General features: G+C 37.1%; 1 protein-coding gene across 1 annotated transcript in view; it reads left to right on the top strand.

Moving 5' to 3' along the window:
• Positions 1 to 353: 353 nt before the first annotated feature.
• The window catches only part of LOC146998550 (uncharacterized), a 38,391-nt gene continuing 18,739 nt past the window's right edge, over positions 354 to 20,005 (top strand). Inside the window, exon 1 of the mRNA XM_085811042.1 lies at positions 354 to 644. The gene's annotated coding sequence lies outside the window, so the exon portion shown is untranslated. The remainder of the gene's footprint in view (positions 645 to 20,005) is intronic.

Here is a 20,005-nt window from a genome sequence, read left to right as displayed (position 1 = left end):
CGAGAGGAAACACAATTCGCTTTTACCGAAGAGTTTACAGAGTGGCAATACAAAGCTTTTAAGTCTCTAACTTTTTAATAAAAGCTTGTTAAATTAGCTTAAAATATAAAATGTGCAGATTCCATGGATTTTTAAGAAATCTTTTGTAGACTTTGAACTTCCTTTCGTCTTGAAGATCAAGTGTGCGAAGTTTCATCAAAATCGAAATGAAAATGTAGATTTGTATGAAAAGACAATCTCACCTACGTTCTTCTTTATTTATAGAGATAATAACAAGATAAGAATTTCATTGGTGCGCATTTTCCTAAACGTTTATTACCTGTCCAGAAACGCTACTACTACATCTACCTGTCTTTAATCGGTTGCGAAGCGTGCTTATCTTTAAATTCGGATAAGGCATTTTGTGCCATTTTCTATGGATTCGTTTCAACATTTCTTTTTTAAAGTAAACGTAAAAACATTAGCAAGGCAAACTACATTCCTAACTTGTTTCCCTTTTCAATGCAAATAACTTAACCTATTTCAAGCTTCAGATGTAAACAAACAATAAGGCAAATTTTTATAATATTTTTAAAAAATAAATCATTTCACTTTTTGAGTGATGTTGTTATAAAAAGTCTGCTTCTGGATTTATAATCTGAGAGGTAAGTACGAGTTAAATTTATTTATTTTGTAATATCTACTTATTCTCTTGTCTTTAGCAGAAAATGTATTGAATATGTAACATAAAGAAAACCAGTTCTTTTCCGTTACGCGCCTGCCTGTGGAAGAAAAAACAAATACATGCCGGGATCCAAAGATAAAGCCATCTGGGGACGAATCATTTGTGTATGTATGTGTGCTTTCAATTTAAGATATTTAATTATATGTTTAAATTTAAAAAAACCCACCAAAAAGCGTAGCAAATGCATAACGGAAAAGTACCAGAAAACCTTTGCAGAGGAAAAAAGTGGACATCTAATATTTTAAGTTGAGAATTTAAATTCTGATAACATTTCTTGATTATATATTTATTTCTTATTCAGATTAAGGAATTTTTAAGAAATATGCATTTGATGTTTTAAGATTTATTTACTATACTCTTAGATTTTTATATACATCTGGTTAAATACATGAACAAATTTAAAGAATATTGTGTTATAAAACAGCCACTTGCATATTTTTAAATCATTTCTTTGAAGCATGCTAAACAGCATCTAAAAACTTACTTATTTATAAATTTGTGTTAAGCCAGAACATACAGGCTTTTAATATTAACTAAAATAACACACCGAAGAACAAATGTTAAATTTACAATAGCAATAAAAATCATTAGCGGACTAATTTCGAAGATTTTATAAATTTCATTCTTTGGTTGCAGAAGTGAACAAGACCGAAGACGACGACGAGATCTTGCGCTTTTTCATAGTTTCTGAACGCGAAGCGCTCTTTTACTGTGTTTCCTTTGAAGTTCTTATCTGTGAAGCAGGGTAATCAATATGCTTATCGAGTCTGGTGATGAAGAGATGTTCTGGTCCGCAATCGATCAGCAATTTTCAGTGGGGGGGGGGGACGTAGTCATGTGCGTACGGACGCCAGTGAACAATTTGAGATGTATAAGTTAAAAAAAGGTATCAGTATAAAGTTTAATGTCATGGTTCTAAAATCTGACCTGGGTATTTGTGCTTTTCATGTGGAATGGGTGAGTATCTGAGGCTAGCAATTTCAGTGTTGTGATGGAATTGAACTGTGTGTAAAAATTTTGTGGCTAGTATGTGTATGTATTCTTGTATAGTGCTGACGTTAAGGTCTATGCGTATAGTGTGATTTGGAATGCACCAGGGTACATTGACGATCTCACGTAATAGTTTATTTTGCAGAATTTGTAGCCTTTTTAGATTTCTCTTGGCGGCCTGTCCCCCAGATTTGACAAGCGTAAAGTAAGACAGGTCGTACAATTATTTTCTAAAGGATGAGTTTATTTTTTATTGATAAATTGCTGCTCCTTCCTAGGAGGGATCGCATAGTGGTTGCTGTGATTTTGAATTTTTCTGCAGTATTTGCAAAGTGTTTCCTGAATGCAAGTTTGGAATCGAGTGTGACGCCAAGGTATTTAACCTCGACGACCCACTCGATGTCATCATCAAAATGAATGGGAGGGAGGAGGCCTGTAGCTCGAGTTTCCTTTGCAGAAGATGATAGCATTCGATTTTTGAGTATTAACGGCTATCCTCCAAAGTGTGAACCAGCGCTCAAGTGTGATCAGATAATTTTGAAGTTGTAGTCTGATGTGTTTTGCGTATATTGCCCTGGTTAAAATTGCTGCGAAGAGTGCAAGTGAAATATTTGTGTCAGTGGGAATGTCATGTGTGTATATGTTATAGAGGAGTGGGCGAGGACGGATCCTCGGGGGACGCCAGCGAGAATGTGGCGGATGGTGGGAAAATATTTCGTATTTAAATATGAAATGTTCTATTATCTAAATAGGAAGCGAGTAGCCTGATAAGGGTTGTCGGGAAAGTTGAGTTTTATAATTTTATCGAGGAGGCCGTTATGCCATACTCTATCGAACGCTCTGGAAACATCTAGAAATATGGCACTTGTAGGAATTTTTGCATTAAAGCCATCTGTGATGTAATTTACTACCCTTAACAGTTGGTATGTTGTGCTATGTATGTATCGAAAGCCGAATTGAACGGAGGGAGTATAGATGTGTGCGGGGCTGTTTTTATGTTTAAAGTAGAGTATAACCTTTTCTGTGATTTTTGAAAGATTACTAAATTACTTATCGGTTTATAATTTTGTGGGAAGGTGATATTTTGATTGGCTTTAGGGGAAACTATTATTGTTGCGTTTTTCCGGACGGAGGGGAAGCAGGAGAATTTAATTATTGAGTTTATTATTTTGGTGAGACAAGTTAGTGCATTTATTGATAGATGTTTAAGAGCTTTGTTTGGGATACGATCATGCCTTGAGGCTTTCTTATTTTTTAGAGTACTAATGAATTGAGCGATGAGTAGCGGGGTAGACAAAAATGTAAAATTAAGTGGGCCGGGTGTTTTCAGGTAGTTTTGTACTGGTTGTGCTCACATGTCTGATGTGATTGTTATCATAGGGTGAGGGATTTGGGGTGAATGTATCTTGAAAGACATCTGCTAATGTGTTTGCTTTGTCTGTGTCAGAGTATGCCATGCCGGAAGGACCATGTAGTGGGGGAATAGGCTTTTATGTGGTTTTCTGAGTTTGCGAGAAATGTCGTAAAGAGAGTTATCCTCAGTTGCTAGTGTGTTTAGAAAATTTGTCCATTTCTTATTTTTAAAATTTTGTATAGCACGTTTGATCTGGTTTGCATATTGTTAAGTTCCCGTTTTATTGCTGGGTCTCTCGCGATTCGCCAGCGCTTGCGAATTTGATTTTTGATAATAATTTTTTTCATGATTTCTCGTGGGAGGGAGAGAAAGCGTTTGTTAATCTGAAAATTATTTGTCACATCATTAATGGCTGAATGTATTTGATTTAATTATTCCATTGTCAATATCTTTGCATGTTTATGACTGGGTTGCCAAGTATTGTGCTGGATGTGATATTCGTGAATTTATTCTAGTTCGCTATCCCAACTGTATGAAACAGGAAGGGTGGATGAAAGGAAGAATATATTTTTAGAAGAATCGGGTTATGGTCGGATGAAAGTGTGAAGAGGGACAAATTACCATAGTTAAATGGGAAATTATGGGCCGTGAAGAAGTTAGTAATAGTGGATCTGTTTAATGCGAAATGTATGGGCTTGTCGGGTGCTAAAACTGAGAAATGATTTTGGTTGATAATGTCAAAGAGGAGATTGCCGTTGCGATTTCCATGGCCAGGGTTCCAGCTGGGATGTTTTGTATTATAGTTACCTCCGGCTTTAAACTCTGTGGTATTGAGAATGTTTGTGGGGAGTAGACAGATATTTGTCATGTATACTATTATTATACTAACTAAGTGTTATTCATGTATACTATTACTGTTTGTGTCTCGTGTGGTCTATGATGATGAGTTAAACTACTTTTGAAATTTTACGTGATGACCCCGCGGCCACGTCCAATGCGCCGATCCTGTCTATAAGCAAAATTATTTGCGAAAAGCACTGTTTTTGCTGGCTTTATCAGGTTCTGTGTTCCTCCTTACTTGCTTTGGGAACATTAAATGTTCTGACTCGGAACAGGGAGCTTACTAAAGCTATGTTCAATAAATTTGGGAAGTAGACAATACACACAGGAAGGGTATACGAAACCCTTTGTTTTTCTCTCTTTACAATGATATCCGGACTTCGGAATACAGAGACCAACCACTTGTGGTCTGAACGTAAGAATATAAAAATATTAACTAAACTCTAACTAAACTTAACTTTGGATTAATCAAACAAGTGCCTACACCAAGATTGGCCGTATATTAGCAAAAAGCCGTATGTAGTACTGAGAACTGCTAACACTACGATACGTTTAAAATTATCAAGAGGATTAAACCTCTGGCCTCGAAGGCAACCAGCAACCGAGTAAAACTACAACCGAGTAAACTGCTTCTAATAGCTCCTTCCTCTCTCTTGCTTGGCAAAAAGCCACAACTTAAGTACTTGGCGTTCGCAAGACAAATTTGCATAAATAAGTTAAAGCTTTTAATTCTGGTCGGAAGTAGAAAATAAGAAGTGATAGTAAAGATTTAAAATAAAATAAACTTTAGTAAAACTTAAGATCCTTACATACTTCCCGCCAGAGTTAATTAGTTTGAAACTGAGGTCTAAAACGACCTTGTTGAAAACTTTTAGCTCTAGAAACTAACGGGAGGCCAATCTTTTACAAACATTTCTCAAAAGAAACTAGAAATTAAAAAAAAGTCGTTTTTACATTAACAACTCCATGGACAATTACTTTTCATCTGTACTGCATCTAAACAGGAGTTCTTACTTGAAATCTGGTTCCTTCCAGAGATCTGGAAGGAAAACTAGTTTAATGAAATGTTACACAATTAAATGGCAAGTAACATGAATACTTATATTTCTCTTAACATTCTTATTTCATTCATGACGTTATTTAATTATCTCCCCGTGCTCTCTGACATGTGTTGTAAAGGAAAACACCAAACACGAACGTGTTTATGTACAAGTGTTCAACACTACCGCCTGCAATCAAAACACTAACGTGTTAAAATTCAACATAACAAGACCTCATAACACACCTTATATTCATCTCTAAACCCTGAGGTACTATTCTGAAAGTGGCTAACTCTGAAGTGTAGCGTCAGAGAGCCTAACTACATTCATTCAACCTTTAACACATATTCACAATAATTTGCTCTTTTTACAGTCACACGAATAAGTTAAAATTTTTGGCATTACTTTCACTTTTAACATACCACAGTATTTCTTAACGTTTAAAATAACAGTTCACATTGTATATAAGGACATATTAACATGCCGTTAATTTTACGCATTTTAAAACATACATTAGTAGTACATTGTTAACTTCTATTCTTTTCCAAGCAAGTGCCAATTCTTCTACATTGAAATACTACATTTCAAAAGTCTTTCAGACTAAAACTTCTTTCTTGCCGGAATCTTTTAAATAAAATTTTATACAATAACTTTTACAATATTCAAGTATTTACACATTCCTATTATACATTAATTTTAGTTTTACTCGCGATTAATTGAAAAACATAATACCAAAATAGGTAACAACTCATTTCTCGCCTTTTTGGCGATAAAGGTAGACCTCACATGAGGTAAAACGTCTTGAATTCTGCCACTTGCAGTAAGAATGAAAGATTAACTTAAGGTTTCAAAGTAACATAAAGTTTTACTTATCTTTGTGATATTCGGACATCCTTTTTTTCTGCCCAGTCCTGGAAGGTAGCGAAGATTACGGTTTCGTTTATCTTCCTTCTTGTGCGGGTTCGCCCTTCAGTTTTTTCCTCCATGAGCTTTCTTTTCCTTCCAGTTCGGTCACCCTTGAAGACCTTCTTTTTAGCCTCTGCCTGTGGTCTGGGCCGTTTGATGGCAGCTGGTCTTGGCGGAACCGGGACAACTCTCTCTCGTTCCTGCTTGGATCTCGTTGCTGGCTGTTCAAATTTTCCTTGTTTCTTTGCCTCCGCAGCTGGTGTTCCTTCATCAATTCGTCGACATTTGCTGCGTAGACTCCTGTCCGATGGGTAGATCTTCCGTTTTGGAGCCGGGTTATAGTTGCCGTCATTTCTCCTGGCTCTCTTTGCATTCGTCGTACTTCTCCCTTCTTCATTCTGGGGGTGGTCGTGCTCTCTCTTTTCTGGACGGTGGAACGGCTTCTTTTTCTTGTTACCTTCAATTTTCCCGCGGGGAAACTTTCTTTTCACTTGCTCCAGCCTCTTAATGGCTTGCCCTTGTACTTGTCGTTGTTCCACCTCTGGAGCTTGTGCCTGCGGTGTCTGCCGTGCCGGATCCTGCAAAAGATCTCTGAAATTTTGCATTTTATTACGATCATAGTAGGGTTTGATTTGATCAATGTTTGCGGAGCAGGTTTCACCATTCCTGGCTTTTAACACCACTACAGCCTGAGTTATTTTTTCTATGACATATGGTCCTTCAAATCGTGGAAAACATTTGGCAGTTTTATCTTCTGGTGCTGAAGAAAGTGAATGCTTAATTTTTAACACTTCATCTCCTACTTTATAAGTTACTCCCCGTCGTTTCATATCATAATAAAGTTTCTGTTTTCTCTGTGCTACTTCAGTGATCTTTTTTGCTTCTTTAATTAATTTTTCTATATCGCCCATTTTAAATTCGGCATTATAATCTTTCTGCCTAAAAATAACTCAGCAGGAGTTTTGCCCGTCGTATCATGTTTTGCGGTCCTAAGGGCGAAAGCTAATTCATTGACATAGTTATCCCAGCTTTTATGAAAATTTTTAACATAACTACGGATAATTTTCACTATATTTCTATTGACTCGTTCCGCTATATTTGATTGCGGCCGATACGAGACCATTTTTAAATGACGTATGCCCAGTTTTTGGCACATGTCTTCAAATATATTACTTACAAATTGAGGACCATTATCCGATATAACTTTTAGGGGCGCCCCGTATTTTAAAATATATTTATTTAAAATAGAATCAGTAATAGTAGGCTCGTTTTAAGGGAACAATTTCGGTCCACTTATTAAAATGATCAACCATAACAAGGAGATACCGACTTTTATTTAACTGACTTTTTGGGAAAGGGCCCAATAAATCGATGCCAATTATTTCATTTGGAAATTCGGATTTAATGCTATTTAGAAACCCGGCCGGGCGGAAATTAATATAATTAACTGCTTGACATGTTGGGCAGGACTGGACATACGCCCTTGTTAACTTTTGCAGTTCAGGAAAATAAACTGCTTCGCGTATGCGTTGGATGGTTTTTCGAATACCAGCATGAGAAGCTAAAGGGCAGTCATGTAACTCCTGCAGTATATTTAATCTGAGACTAGCTGGGACAACAGGTCGAAATTCGTTGTTGGAATTTGTAGTTTTTGTATAAAATAATAGACCATCTATTAGTTCGTAATGGGCCGCCCTATTTCTTATCGCCACAATATCTTGGTGGCTAAAATTTTCAGGATCCTTTAAATACTCATAAATGTTTTTAAATTCAGGATCCTTACCCAGTTCGGTTATTACAGTTTCTCGGGAATTTATCGCACATGCTGTGAGCATTGCCACCTTTACAGTATTACCTTCTTCATCTATTTTTATTCTGGATAGGGCATCTGCTACGATATTTTCCTTTCCGGGGTGTGCTTGATTACCAGATTATACTCTTGTAACTTGAGTGCCCATCTTATTAACCTTGGGGATAAATTTTTCCCAGAGTACAATCTAGTTACCGCCGCATGATCAGAATATACTGTTATCGGCGCCTTTCCAAAATAGACTCGGAACTTTTGCACTGCTAACAGAACTGCAAGTGCCTCTCTCTCGGTCGCGGAATAGTTTCTTTGTGTTTGATTTAAAGTTCGGCTAAAAAATGCCACTGGCTGCTGATTTTGCGAAAGTACCGCTCCTACCGCATAATCCGAAGCATCCGCTGAAATTTCTAAATTCTCATCCTTTTCAGGAAATTTCAACACAGGGGCTTGCGTTAATGCTTGTTTTAATTTTTCGAAAGCACTATTGGCTTCGGCCGTCCACGAGAATCTTGCCTTTTTCCTTTTTCATTTTAACAATGGTTCAGCGATAGCTGCAAAATCTTTTATAAAGGACCTATAATATGAACAAAGTCCTAGAAAAGAAGAGAGCTTCTTTGCCGTGTTTGGAGTCGGATACTTTTGTACGGCGATTATTTTTGATTCGTCTGTCTCGATTCCCTTCTGAGATATTTTGTAACCTAAATATTTTAATTCAGGGGCTGGAAATTTGCACTTTTCGACATTAACTTTTAGACCGGCCTCATTTAATAAAGCAAACACCTGTCTTAAATCCTGTACATGTTGGTCGAGATTATCACTAGTAATAATGATATCGTCTAAATAGATAAATGTGGACTTTCCAAGACAGGCCTTAACACAATGTCCATACATCGCTGAAATGTTGCCGGTGCACCTGAAAGGCCAAACGGCATACGCAAAAATGCATAAGTGCCCGACGTGGTTATAAAAGCAGTCTTAGGCACATCTTCCGGTCTAACCCCTATTTGAATATAAGCAGTCGTTAAGTCTAAGGTAGTCATGTCTTTGGTAGAAGTTATGTTCCTTAGAATTTCTTCGATAACAGGTAACGGATATACCGGATATTTAGTCATGGAGTTTAATTTACGATAGTCAATTGCAAAACGCCACCTTTTTGGATGTGTTACAGGATAGTCATTATTTTTCTTACATAACACAACCGGGCTAGCATAACTACTTGAGATGGGCGTTATGATCTTTTTACGTAACATATCTCTAATGTGCCACTCTATACTTTTTTCTTTATTCTTATCATATCGGTATGGTTTGTGGCGAACTGGCAGTGAATCTCCGGTGTCGATACTATGGTTAGTAACTTGAGTAAATCCTTGCATATCACTAAATAACGAAGCAAATTCACTTACCACTTGTCAAATTTTTTGTTGCTCTTCCTTACGCAGGTGGTCGAGGTTTAGCGTTGGTGGTTCTGTTTTTCCTTCTCGAACTGGTTTCATCGTCAGCTTAAGGGACGCTTCGTTAAATTCCAGCGTTGCTTCTGCATCTGAAAGAAAGTCTATCCCTAAGATGACATGTGCTTGCAAATTCTTTACGATAAAAAGCATAATCTTTACTTGCTCGTCCTTGATACGAGTGTATAACGGTAATTTACCTATGCACTTGCATCTTTCTCCCTGCGCAGCTAACACTGTCGTATTATCCGAATTATATATGTGGTATTTACGGAAATACTTCCTAAAAAAATCTTCTGCCACACAGGAACACTGCGCGCCTGTATCCAGGAGTGCGGTGGCTGGCATGTTATTCACCAACACTTCAATCTTTGGAAGAGTCAAATTTTTCACCATCACTGTATTTAACTTGAAGGAAGGGGGGTTTTCTTGGCCTTCGGATTTCCGCACCCTCCCGTCAGCAGAAATCCGTTTTAGTTTAAATCTTGTTTCTTCCTTTCCATGCCTTCCTTCTTTTTCCACTGGCCTTCAGACTTTTTTTGTGGCTTACTATTGAACTGTCGACGTTCGCCGGTTGTTTTTGGATACTCGGGTTTCCTTGCCCGCTGATTCGCTTTGCTTCCGTAGCCGTGTTCTTGACTTTGCTGTGGTCTTGGCGCACCAAATTGGTTTCGTTGCTCATACTGGCGTCTTCTTTCAATGTCCGCCGTTCTTCTACTTTCAAACTGGATTGCTAGCTCAAATAACTTTTCCAGTGTAGTCGGATTCCTTAATTCAATACTTGTACTTGGGGAAGTAACCTAGGCAAAATCACTTGAATTATCTCAGGATCCGGACGGTTTCCATACAAGAGTTTGAAGACGTGAATTTTTCTTAAAATAAAGCTTGAGAGATTTCCAATTCGTTTCTGGTATATGCTTCTAATCTTGCACGATCTCTTACGACACGGAAGGCTTTTACTAAGGCGGTCTTAAAATTTTCGTAAGTATAGGTGGGACTTCCCGCTTGACCCAAGAGACTTCTGCCTATACATTTGAACCAATTAAGCGCTTGGCCCCTCAAAGCGCTGGTAGCTAAGGTGACTTTCTGGAACTCATGCACTGGATACAGCATGAAGTGGTCATCCAATCTTTCCAAAAAACTGGTTACCGGTGAGTTTCCATTAAATGTTGCTTCTGGTTTCATCGATGCGCGCATGGTCTGGACGATGTAACTAAATCCTTCCAGGGCGGCAGCTGGCATTTCTGGATTCTGAGCCGCTTCTGCAGGCAGCACAGTTTCTTCTTGAAACTCGGCCATGATTATTCTTCTTCGTCGGGCGCCACTATCAGGTTCTGTGTTCCTCTTTACTTGCTTTGGGAACATTAAATGTCCTGACTCGGAACAGGGAGCTTACTAAAGCTATGTTCAATAAATTTGGGAAGTAGACAATACACACAGGAAGGGTATACCAAACCCTTTATTTTTCTCTCTTTACACTGATTTCCGGACATTGGAATACACAGACCAACCACTTCTGGTCTGAACGTAAGAATATAAAAATATTAACTAAACTCTAACTAAACTTAACTTTGGATTAATCAAACAAGTGCCTACTCCAAAATTGGGCCGTATATTAGCAAAAAGCCGTATGTAGTACAGAGAACTGCTAACACTACGATACGTTTAAAATTATCAAGAGGATTAAACCTCTGGCCTTGAAGGCAACCAGCAACCGCCGATTTCTTAAATCGGCGCTGAAGGAGGGTTTGAAGCCTTTATTTTGTAGTTCTTGCATAATATATTTGTGATATGTGGAGAGCGGAAGACCACAAATGACAATTTTAAGAACTTCCTCATCTTGAAGTTGATAAGTGTGTGATTTAAGATATTTTTCCACTACGACGTTTCTAACATGACGATGTGAGTCTGAATTTGGAGCCCTGCCATGTAAATTTTCCCGTCTGATGACTAAGTTTAGCCAGAAACGGGTCTGGATTAAGAATGTCATCTATCACTATGGATGGGACTTTTTTCTGTCTTATATCACTCTATGTGCTGTCTTTTTGTTGTACTGTTTTTTTTTCAATTGTTTTTTTATTTTCATTAATTTCATTAGTTTCAATTTCCATAGGTTCTGGGTTTGTTTGTAAGTTCATTTCGTGCATATCATTTTCTAAACCGTTGATTGTTATTTTTACGGAGGGTTCCCATAGGAGAATTCTGATGGTATCAGAATTTGAAGAGTAGGATTCTGCGTCTTTGTTCTTTGAATGGAGCTCCTTGCTTCATTTCCATCACGGCCTTAACCGTTTCGTCTAATTCACGAATGCGTTTCTCTCGGTATTCAAGTTCAATTTGTTCTTGATTTTCGTCTACTGTCCTGATTATATTCAAGATGTTTATCATCATAATTTGCAAATTATCCTTTGCATACGAAGCGATGTGCTGATCAAGTAGGAATTTTTATATTAATTCGGCTAATTCACCCTCAAAGTAGGTTCTAAGTGCATTACATACGAAAATAAATACAAACCAGGAGTATTGTAGTGCTATAGCGACACAGATTTTGAAGGATGTCAAGAAACATGGAAATCTACAAGTGTAATAGTGATATTATATAGTGGCGGAGTTATAATATGGATTAGCCAAAGACAGTCAGTTGTTGCAACTTCGACAACTGAAGCAGAGATAATTGCAGCTAGTGAATGTTCTAGAAACGTAATTTGGTTAAAGTGATTATTTAATGACGTTACCAAGTTACATGAAGTTCCAGTAATTCAAGGCAGAGCAGCAAATTGCTGACATAAGGACTAAGCCTCTTTTTAAACCGAGACTGTTGTTTCTTTGTGGTAAGATGGAGTTTTTATGACTTTCTCTCCTAGTTTATTATTATTATTGTTCTTTTTTTTATTAGCAAGGAGAAGTGTTAAAGTATGTTAAAAAAAGAAAGCAAATAATAATAATGATGATGCATAATTTAGTTAATAAGTTTTGGCAACAGTGAGTGTTATCATTAGGAGATCGCGTTTTGGATACTGTTGTTCTAAGGATGTCGTTTAATTTTTGTTAGTAATTCCAATTAAAACTTACGATTTTTGCTCTGCTATTAGTTTCCTTTCTTAGTTCTAGAAACACCATTTCAATAAGATCACGTACGTTGGAAAGTTTTGATTCTAAATATATATGCCACATGGTTAAATATATAAGCCACATGAGGTCTTAGGTATCGATCCTCAATTAACAGTTCATAATGGAAAGTTTTAAAATAGGACAGATCTCACAGTTCTAAATATTGTTGAAGAATTGGTTGTTAGCCTTGGTAAGGTAATCCTTGATATAATCGGTTTTTAAGTTCTCATGAAGGTGGTCATTAGTTATGTAGCATTGGGCGGTAGTCAGGTAATGCCAAAGCTACCTAAGCAGGTAGTACCCTTTCGATTGCACAGCTTGCAGTTGATTAATGTAATTTTCAGTGGCTGCAGCTCAGACAGGAGAGGCATATGTAAGGAAGGGTCAAATGACCGCAAGGTAAATACGCCGTTTCTTGATAATGTTCATTCTTGAACACCTTCTAATGATTGGGAGCAGACAGTGAATGATATTGTTATATCTGGCGACTGTTTGGCGATCAACAGAGCATGCTTGGCGCAGGTAGCTCTTCTTCGAGAAGGGTTAATGTATTTATTAGGAGTTGCATGTTAGCCTCGGAAGAGGAAGGTAGTAGATTGTACTATGCGGTAGGAGCGACGTACTGCTCTGAGTAACTATTATATTATGCTTTGAATTATATATTTAATAAATGTTTGTTTCGTCTTGCTAAATGGTGCCTTATTAAACCATGAAGTCATCACAACACGCTCTCTTACGAGAAAACCAGAGAGGTTAGAAGCTTAGAGCGTTGAAAACGGAAGAGGCGTAAAGTTAAGCCTAACTAACGAAAGAAGTGTTCATTTGCAAAAGAGAGTAAAACGTGAGAATTATTTAATCGAGAGTTTGAAAGGCTTGATTCTAAAGGAAAATAGAAGAAAATGTTCAAAAACGCAAAGAAAGAGGATTTAGTAACAGTTCTATTGGAAATTGGCGAAGAAGCATCCCCAGATTTGAAGCTGGTAGAACTGAAACTCAAACTGCAGAATAGCAAGGAATACATCGAAGATGCTGATTTCGTGAAAGAAATTCTGATTACTACAGTGGAGAATAGAAAAAGAAAAGAAGAAATGGAAAGAATGCAAATGGAAGAAGAAAGAATAAGAACAGAAAGAGAACACGAAATAGAACTAGCGAAGATTCGAGCAACTCAAAATGAAGGAAGTAGAAGTCCAACACCTTTAATACAAAACACAGAACGAGAAACCGAAATTTCCCTGGACAAGCTGATCAAAGGAGTAGAAACACTGACTATACCAGTACCGAAGAGAGCAGAAGAATGGAATATATTTTTCGATTCTATCGAAAGAGCATTTAAGCACAAGAAGGTTCCTGAAGAATACAAATCAGAAATATTATTGAAATTAATTGGAGAAAAAGCTTCAAATGTTCTTGTTTATATAAAGGAGGAAGATCTGCAAAATTACGAGAAAGTGAAAACTCTTGTTCTGAAGGAATATCAACCTACTCCTCAAACCTGTTTAGAAAACTTCAGAAAAACTAAACGTTATTCCGGCGAAACGCATATCCAGTTCGCTTCAAGACTAACAGCTACATGGGACTATTACTGCAAGTCAAAAGAAGTAAAGGATTTCGAAACACTCAAGGAGTTAATTATTTCCGATAAATTATTCCAAGCATTAGATGAAGAAACAGCTGCACACGTCGCAATACGCCAAGGAAATAAATGGCTGAAGCCTCAAGAATTAGATACAGAATGTGATATTTATTTCACGGCCAAAGGAAAATCTTTCGACGAAGTTCGAAATGGAATTAAGCGATCACCGAGATTCCTGGATACAACATGTGCACACGACAAATATATTCCACCACCCATGAGAAAAGAATATCCAAAACACGAAAGATTTCACGCGAGAAGAAAAGAATGTTATATTTGTGGAAATTATCAACACATCGCGAGAGATTGTCCAGACAAAAGAAGAAAGAACGAAACTGCAGTAAATAAGATGGGAAAGGATGATTCCAAAACTCAAAAAAATTCAAACAGAACATCAAAAGAAGAAGCCATCGTAGCTAAAGTAGACTCATCCCATCTACGATCTGAATTCGCAGAACGCATCGTTCAACCACTGCAAAAAGTAGATATTTTTATTAACTCTGAGAAAATCGAAGCTATCGTAGACTATAACGAATATAAGAAGCTATCGTAGACAGATAGCGATCGTACATTCATCGCTCATTCCAAATTTAGAGGAGAGAGAAGGAGGTAAAATATTGCTAACACCTGCTTTCGGACAACCAATTGAAGCAAAAGTTTGCCGTGTACCTATTTACCATAAAGATCATGGAAGCAATATATTTAATTTTGTGGATACATTAATTGCAGTGACTGATAAGCTAAATGTGCCTTGCCTAATAACTCCAGAAATATACGAACTGTTGATTAATCCTGCGGCAGAAGAACCAAACGCAGAAAGAAATAATTACGGAAGCGAAAACTTACAAACTTTATTCGCCAATGCACAGTCAAACGACAGAGTCGATTCCCCCCCGCTAATGCTTATGGAGGAGAAAAACGAAGAGGAGGAAGGGAAGAAGGCGAGTGTTTATGTAAACACAGACTTATCGTCTGCTGAACGCCTACGCGAAGAGCAAGTTAACTGTCCCTCGCTGAGAGAAGCATGGAAGCTAGCAATAGAAAAAAAAGGAAATTATTTATTTATTGATCATCTTTTACATCACCAAGAAAAAATATTAGGACAGAATGTTTTTCAGTTAGTGCTTCCACTTAGTAGAAGAGCACAAGTGTTGGAATTAGCACATAGTTCCATTTTCGGTGCACATCTTGGGATAAGAAAAACAAAGGAGCGAATACGATATTCATTTTATTGGCCTGGATTAGCACAAGATGTTGAAACCTTTTGTAATACGTGCAAAGATTGTCAGTTGAAAAGTCCAGAAAAGCGATCTGACAAGATTCCCATCACACCGGTCATAAGGCCAGGATTACCTTTCGAAACAGTTAACATCGACATTATTGGACCTATTGAACCTCCCTCTGCTAGGAAACATAAATATGTGTTATGTCTGGTAGATCAACATTCCCGATGGCCAGAAGCCATTCCACTGAGAAGCTTGACAGCAAAAGCCACTTGCGACGCGCTTTTGGAGATTTTCATGAGAACAGGAATCCCTAATACAATAGCTAGTGACAACGGAAGTAACTTCGTTTCAAAATTAACTAAAGAATTCCAGAAAAGACTAGGTTCTCACCCTAGGTTCTCTACACCTGCTTACAGTGCTTCAAATGGATTAGTAGAAAGATGGAACAAGTCCTTCAAGCAAATGTTACATCATGTCATCAGGACTGATCCTTCGAATTGGGATAAGCACATCCCATACCTGCTCTTTGCATACAGAGAAGTACCAAACTGCACCACGGGTGTCTCACCATTTCAGCTGATGTATGGAAGACAACCAAGAGGTCCTTTAGCAGTACTGAAGTCTTCATGGTCAGGAGAAATACCTATACCACCTAATCTAAGTGAATCGGCAGTGGATTACTTACAACTTTTAAAAATAAGGTTAGAACAAGCAGCCGAACAAGCCAATTTAATTGCAAATGATAAACAACAAAAATATGCTGAGTACTTTAATCGGAGATCAATACCAAAAAATTTCAAAATCAGAGAACAAGTTTATTTACTCATACCAGATTCAAATAACAAACTCTATGCACGATGGACTGGTCCAGGAGAAATCGTGAATCATTGCCCACCTCATTCCTATAAAGTAAAACTACCTGATGGAAAGATCAAACATGTTCATGCAAATAAAATTAGAAAATTCCAAGCTAGTGTCAATGCAGTTGGAGTGATATTTGAAAATGAAGAAGAATTTGGAGAAATTACAACTTTACCAGGAAAAGATCTCTCGACCCCCCTGGAAGATTTTAAAATAGATGCAAATCTGAATTTAGAAAATTTGAATCCGCAGCAGAGAAGAAAATTGATAGCTCTTATCAACAAACACCGAGCACTATTCACCGGAAAGCTGAAAATAGCTAAAGTTGAAGCTCATAAAATTAGATTAATACCCAATATGGAGAGGAAGAAACCTTACATTTATAGGATTCCTGAAGCATTGAAACCCAAGGTCGATGAAGAAGTAGAAGAATTACTGAAATTGGGACTAACAGAAGAAAGTAATGCAGAAATAGCTCATCCAGTAGTTTGTGTAAGCAAAAAAAATGGATATATCAGATTGTGCTTAGATTATCGAGCTTTGAATGCAGTGACGAAGCCAGATGACTTTCCTATGCAAAATGCCATTGATTTAATGTACAGTTTAGGAAGAGCCAATGTCATAACAACTTTAGATTTGCTGAAAGGATATTGGGCAATTCCCATGGAGGAACAAAGTAAAGAGTACACATCGTTCAAAACTCATCGAGGTCAATATCAGTTTAAAGTGCTACCCTTTGGATTAAGGAACGCAGCAGCAACTTTTCAGAGAGTAATGAATAACGCGCTGAAAGAATTTCAACAATTTTCAAGAGCCTATATTGATGACATAGCTATATTTTCCACGGATTTCGACACTCATCTCCGACATCTGGATAAAGTTTTTACCAAACTAGAGTCACTTGGATTTACTATCAATTCGAAGAAATGTTCGTTTGCAAAACCTCAAATTAAATATTTAGGACACATCATTGGATCAGGAAAACATCAACCAGATCCCGAGAAAATAGAGGCAATCAAGAAGCTGGAAACGCCGAAAACGAAAAGAGATCTTAAAAGTCTGTTAGGACTATGTAATTATTATCGCGATTATATCCCAGGGTATGCAGAGATCGCCTACCCACTCACAGAACTCACGAAAAATAAACAACCGGAAATACTCGAATGGAAAGAAATTCATGAGTCAACATTTCAACAACTGAAGGAACGATTAGCGATGTCAACGGAGCTGATCACCCCAACACTGCAGGATCCGTTTGTCATTCATTCTGATGCATCCCAAATCGGAATAGGTGCATGTTTGTCACAGCAAAGGGGAGAGAAGCAATTTCCCATCTGCTACGCGAGCAAGAAATTATCGAAACCTCAACAGAGCTGGCCGACTATAGAGCGTGAAGCTTATGCTATAGTATGGGCATTGAAGAAGTTTGAACCTTGGATATTCGGTTCATCGGTGAAAATTGTGACTGATCATAATCCTCTAGCCTTTATAGTGAGAAATGCTCCGCAATCGTCCAAATTACAACGATGGGCCATAGCTTTGCAGAAATATAATCTCGAAATAGAACATTGCCCTGGAAAAAAACTGTCAAACGCGGATGCATTATCCAGACTTCCCACTTGTGAACTTTGAACATTAATTTACTGTTCATCTTCACGAACATTTTGTATAGTTAATAATTAGATAGTTTCTTTGCTTTTCATAATCATTTTACAATTTTGTGCAAATAAGATGTTTATGTAATTTGAAATAGATAGAGAAATTATTGGATAACAAATATTCGAGGTAAGTGGTAAATTTAGATATTTGTCTCCCAAGGATTTAAATCATGCTGCAGCATCATTAATTAAAAGGAATGTTAAGAATATAATTTTATATATATATAAGAAACTTAATAATTTTACTGTCATCATTGGAATAATACTAGGGTATATTTTAACATGTTTATAAAAGAAAATATCAACTTGGTTTCTTTGAATTAAGAATTGATAAATTGTTACAATAATAATAAGGTTCGGAACAAGTGAAGTTAAAAATGATTTATCTATGTTCATATATAAAAATGTGTTATCTATGTTTATGTAGTAAATTGAGGTATGTCTATAGTAATTGAGATTTGAAAATTAGGAGAGAATGTATAAAAGTATATGTAGTTTTCTTTCTTTTTCACGTTGATCGCAAACAGTTGCTAGATTTTAGTTTCCATATTGCTGATTGATTTGTAAATAATATCAACAACAATCTTACGACGGGGATGTGATATCTGGCGACTGTTTGGCGATCAACAGAGCATGCTTGGCGCAGGTAGCTCTTCTTCGAGAAGGGTTAATGTATTTATTAGGAGTTGCATGTTAGCCTCGGAAGAGGAAGGTAGTAGATTGTACTATGCGGTAGGAGCGACGTACTGCTCTGAGTAACTATTATATTATGCTTTGAATTATATATTTAATAAATGTTTGTTTCGTCTTGCTAAATGGTGCCTTATTAAACCATGAAGTCATCACAGATATGTTGCGCTTTTTTCTTTATGTAACTGCTGTGATCTGACCAGCAAAACTTAAATGGCGCTGGAGCCCAACTCTGGGACTTCTTACTTTTAGAAATAAATCATACTTCTGGCCGGAACACACTGGAGCCCTAAATGAAAGAGCTCCAGCACTTCTTTTATGTAACTGATTTTATGTAACAAATTTCAATAGAAATTTAATCTCGAAAATTTCATTTTTAGTAATAAAAAAAACTGAAAGCTCTCAGATTTTATATTATCCCCAAACGGGCCTTTTTTTTTAATTTGCAGACACATATATATTTCGAGGGAATTCGGGCTAACGCCACATTATGCTGAAAACATTTAAAAACAGCATATCTGTATCTAACAGCATATCACCATTTCTGATTCTCGCGCACTGGAGATAAAATGCTTTATTTCCTACAGTGCTGCCACAGCTCGCTTTGAAATTGTTGAGTGTTTTAATAAAAAATGTGTTAAAGTTTTATAAAATATGAAATAGAGAATAAAACAGTGCCTATGTTCGAGTGGTGGACTATGTTATTCAAAATCTGAAAAACCTGGGTACCATTGTATATTCACAGTGTGAGAAACGGACATACATTCATATATATTGTTCATTATTCAGTTTCTTTAAATATAATATTTGGGGGGTAATAATATGAAAAGTGATTCAGACATTTAAAGTGATTCAACTCAAAATGCCGTTTTGAGACTAATTGTCCTTCGGGCCTAATCCTTCTGAGGCTTTTGGACTTCCTGACAAGTCTTCCATAGGGCTCCGACCTTCTAATTTTAGAAATGAAGCCTTGCTGACCAGGTGAGTCGCTCGTATAATATAACACTCAAGTCCCTGGCCTTTTAAATGAAGGGGACCAATCAATTCATTAAAGATCTAAAGTTGTCACTGGACGTTTTTTCTTGGGTCCTCTGTTCCAGAGCAGTGAGTGTGGGGAAACCATAGATGTAAAATAGGAAAAGGATCTATCCTATGATGCTACCCTGTAGGATAGCACCTTGAACCAGGGTGTCAGCAGAGAGTTCATTTCCAGTAGAAACATTAAAAGTTCGTTCATTTAGCAATGAATAAAGAAGCAAGATGATTTCCCTTGAGAAGTGCAGATTTATAAGATTTGTGATGTGTCCGCCATGCCAGACTCTATCAGATGTTTGGAGATATTTAGTATGAGGAGTGCATCATTTAATTTATTGTACTAGGCTACCCTGGTGAATTTGCTAATTCTTATTAGTTGTTTTGTTGTTGACAACTGCTGTCGAAATCTGAACTCTTCTGGCGGCAGTAGATTTAAGTAGCATTTCATCCTATGAAGAATGACTCGCTCAAAAGTTTCCCCTGTAATTGGGATCATACTAAAAGGCCAATAGCCTTCTGGTTTGGTGATATCTCTCCCTGGTTTAGGGATCATAACAATCTTTTCTCAGGACTTTGGGAAGTAGGATTGAGGAAGGCAAGCATTTAAGGTGGAGGTAAACTTGTATATGATAGCCTTTTAGGTAAATTTTTAATCACAGCATTTGTTATTCCATCGATG

This window comes from Stegodyphus dumicola, chromosome 2 (genome assembly GCF_044657685.1).
Source record: "Stegodyphus dumicola isolate Sdum_Otavi_A_Nest chromosome 2, ASM4465768v1".
NCBI classification, from domain to species: Eukaryota; Metazoa; Arthropoda; class Arachnida; order Araneae; family Eresidae; genus Stegodyphus; species Stegodyphus dumicola.
Note: the sequence above shows the minus strand (reverse complement) of the source record. Positions and strands in the feature narration are given on the sequence as shown.